At 46.1% G+C, this 4,174-nt stretch overlaps 1 pseudogene; it reads left to right on the top strand.

Annotated features, from left to right (window-relative positions):
- The first annotated feature begins 823 nt into the window (after positions 1–823).
- On the top strand, positions 824–1,827 carry LOC130033444 (40S ribosomal protein SA-like; annotated as a pseudogene).
- Positions 1,828–4,174: the final 2,347 nt, after the last annotated feature.

The following is a 4,174-nucleotide window of genomic DNA, read 5'->3' on the forward strand; positions in this document are numbered from 1 at the left end:
AGCTTTCTGGGCTGGAGCGATAGCACAGCGGGTAGGGCATTTGCCTTGTACGTGGCTGACCCGGGTTCGATTCCCAGCATCCCATATGGTCCCCCGACCACCGCTAGGAGTAATTCCTGAGTGCAGAGCCAGGATTAACCCCTGAGCATCGCCGGGTGTGACCCAAAAAGAAAAAAAAGTTTTTAATGTGTTGTGAATAAAGTATACTCAGAAAACAAAACATATATTTGTGGTAAAAAAGGAATTTAATGGGGGCTGGAGCAATAGCACAGCGGATAGGGCGCTATTGAACCTGTTTTCATGTGTCATAGTTATTTTAACTCACAAGATTTCTTAGGTCAAATATTCTAATCCAATGCAGATACAAATATATGCATTAACATAACAGCATAAGACCTATGAACAATCAATTTTTATAAAACATGATAAAACCTTCTTTGGCTTAATTTCAATAGTTCTTATACCTTAGTTATTTAAAATCATGAGCTCTCTACACCAGATACTTTTAACAATTCCACAAGAATTCAAACATGCTTTTAGACACAGGAAAAAAAAAACCTTTTGGGTTTTTACAAAACTTTGATATTATTATAGAAAATAACACTTGGACTGTCAATGTTTATGTAACCATAAGAAAACTGTTTATTTTGATGCCTTCTGTACCTCTGTTGTTCGTAAAACAGCTAAATTCCTCATTACAATTGGCTGAGGCTTGTAAGATTGCATTCTCTGAACTTTATTTCACTTTAGTTTCAGGTTCTAGTTCCATAGCTCTTCTAGATAGCACAGATTCTTAAGTTCAAAAGGATTTCAACTGTTGCCTTTCCGCGCTGCCCAGCGAGGGACCCATAGGGCATTGTTCACGATTCCCGTCGTAACTTAAAGGGAAATTTCACAATGTCCGGAGCCCTCGATGTCCTGCAGATGAAGGAGGAGGATGTCCTCAAATTCCTTGCAGCAGGCACCCACTTAGGTGGCGCCAACCTGGACTTCCAGATGGAACAGTACATCTACAAAAGGAAAAGTGATGGCATCTATGTCATAAATTTGAAGAGAACCTGGGAGAAGCTTCTGCTGGCAGCTCGTGCCATTGTTGCCATTGAAAACCCAGCTGATGTCAGTGTGATCTCATCCAGGAATACTGGCCAACGTGCTGAAGTTCGCTGCTGCCATGGGTGCCATTCCAATTGCTGGCCACTTCACTCCTGGAACTTTCACCAATTAAATCCAGGCGGCTTTCTGGGAGCCAAGACGTCTGGTGGTTACTGATCCCAGGGCTGACCACCAGCCCCTCACAGAGGCTTCTTACGTTAACCTGCCTACTATTGCTCTGTGTAACACAGACTCTCCTTTGTGCTATGTGGACATTGCCATCCCTTGCAACAACAAGGGAGCTCACTCTGTGGTCCTCATGTGGTGGATGCTGGCCCGGGAGGTTCTGCACATGCGAGGCACCATCTCCCATGAACACCCATGGGAGGTCATGCCTGATCTCTACTTCTACAGAGATCCCGAGGAGATTGAAAAGGAAGAGCAGGCTGCTGCTGAGAAGGCCGTGACTAAGGAGGAATTCCAGGGTGAATGGACTGCCCCAGCTCCGGAGTTCACCACGACTCAGCCTGAGGTTGCAGACTGGTCTGAAGGGGTGCAGGTGCCCTCTGTGACCATTCAGCAGTTCCCTACTGAAGATTGGAGTGCTCAGCCTGCCACAGAAGACTGGTCTGCAGCTCCTACTGCTCAGGCCACTGAGTGGGTTGGAACCACCACCGAGTGGTCTTAAACTGTTTGTCTAGGCTCAAACAGGAAATGAAAATAAGGTTGACGGAAAATAAAATAAATGAGTTTCTAAAAAAAAAAAAGGATTTCAACTGTTGTTGTTACTGTGTCTGGCATATCGAATACTCTCGGTAGCTTGCCGGGCTCTCCGAGAGGGGCGGAGGAATCGAACTCGGGTCGGCCATGTTGGCCGTTTGTAAGGCGAACGCCCTACCCACTGTGCTATCGCTTCAACTGTTAATAATCATATAATCATTAATGTTCTTCCAACAAGAAATTTAGATTGAGAATTCTGCTTTCTCTGTAGGCTCAACCTTCTGATAAGAAATCTTCGTTTAACCCTTGTCTGACAGGTTCCAAAAACAACTGCATTTCTTAAATCACTGGGTTGCATATCACTGACTTCTTCAGAATTTCTACTTCTGATTTCAGCCTGGTTCCAACACTCGAGTGTTCCACATAGACAGACAGACAGACAAACAGACAGACAGTGAACTGACTAAAACACCACACGTACATGTGCACACATCTGCAGTTGATCTATCGATCGATCTGACCCTTCAAAAGATGACAGGGAGAAACTGATGGACTGAGAAAGGAAGGGACAATCCCCAGAGCGAAGAAACTTTATCGGCCGATTGGGAACACTGTTCCCCATTTCCCAGCCTGACCAGCCAGTCTCCTGCTTGTTAAAAATGGGTCAAGAAAGCACCTTTGTTGATATAAGCCGGCAAAATAAACTATGACAAAGATGTTACCATATTTTGGCCAAGGCTAATTCTGAGGCAGGGAGATTCTTATCAGATATGGGGATAGGTTGTCTTAGTGACACACTTCTTTGTTTCTGATGTCAAACAGTTAATCATAAGATCTTGCATTTTCCTGCCTCCACTGCTTTGATACTATTTCTTTTATTATTATTATTAATTTATTTATTTAGAATACTCATCCCTCCACCAATGACCATTTCCCACCACCTCGGATCCCAGTATCCCTCCCACTCCCCATCCCCCATCCCACCCTGCCTCTGTGGCAGGGCATTCCCTTTTGTTCTCTCTCCCATTGGGTGTTGTGGCCTGTGTAAGAGTTAAGCCTGGTTTTCAGGGAGAAACGTTGGATGATTTACTTTCCATTGATTACCTTGCATATAGGGAGATGTCGCACAGCCACGTAAGAAGCCGCGTGGTTTGGAGTAAAAGTCCTGGTTCCCGGATACTCGAGCTATGCTTGTAGAGGCTCATGGTCACCGGGGTTCCATCCGGAGGAGGCGGGATGCGGCACCTACCCCATCTGGGACTTCCCGGTGACCTCGGCTCTTTTTGGGACCTGGTGCATTCTCCAGGAGCTGTGGAGCTGCCCAGCGGCCTTTCTTCTCTGTGGCTGTGTGCTGTAAAGATGGCGCTGGAGGGTGGGTTGTTGGCATGACTTCCGGAATCAGAGGTTACCTGGGAGCCGGGGCAGTCCCGGCAGTTTGAAGTGAGAGTCCAAGTCCTGGCTCCCGCATACCTGAGCTATGGTTGTAGAGGTTCATGGTCACCGGGGTTCCATCTGGAGGAGGCGGATACTCCTATTTCTTTTGTTACCTGCAAAGATCTGACTCCAAAATAATCTGGTAATGCAAACTGCCATTCACTGGCTATCTTTCCCCACTATACTCAGGCCACATGGTGTTACAGAGGTCAACAAGATACTCTTTATCTAAACTACCTAGTTGGAAGCTCCTAGGATATTTTTCTAATTGCAAGCAATGATCTATGAAAAAGGATGGTTCCTTGGCAAAACTTTTCTCCAGGTCTATCACTTTGGCCTCTCCCAAGGGGACTCTAACCCCCTGTAAATTGACCTTTACTCAGAGGCTCATTGGATATGGACCGTCTCCACCTGGGAGGGCCTGGCGTTGGGCAGACCCATAGCTGTGTGCCTGCTGACCTAGTGCCATAGTCTTAAAAACTCTGCTCCTTAAAAAAACAGTTCTGCCTTTCTTAGCTTGCTGCCTCTTTCCCGCTGATCACTTTTCACTTTTCGCTGGCTTGCAGCTCTTCTCGGGCCTCCTACCTGCCTTTTACCCTTTATTTTTCTCTGCCTTACATCTGAACTGCCTTCATTAGCATTTCAATTGACCTCTAGCTGATCTGGTTAGACTGAGACTGGGTGGGGAAAAGGATCTTATGCCTGGAAATTGGTCTGCCTTAGTTTCCCAGGGTCTTTCTCACGAGTGGATTTTCCTCCCATCCCTCCCATAGTAAATGGTGATGCAAAACAGACAAAGGAGGGGTGCCTCTTTGCAGAGACCATTCACACAGAGGTTATCACATTCCTTCCCCATGTCCCCTAGAGATTTCCAAGGGAGCATACCTTCACAGATTTTCCACAGATTACCTCTTTTACTGGAGCCACA

The sequence above is a fragment of the Sorex fumeus genome, unplaced genomic scaffold, assembly GCF_029834395.1.
Source record: "Sorex fumeus unplaced genomic scaffold, SorFum_2.1 ptg000054l, whole genome shotgun sequence".
In the NCBI taxonomy this organism is placed as follows: domain Eukaryota; kingdom Metazoa; phylum Chordata; class Mammalia; order Eulipotyphla; family Soricidae; genus Sorex; species Sorex fumeus.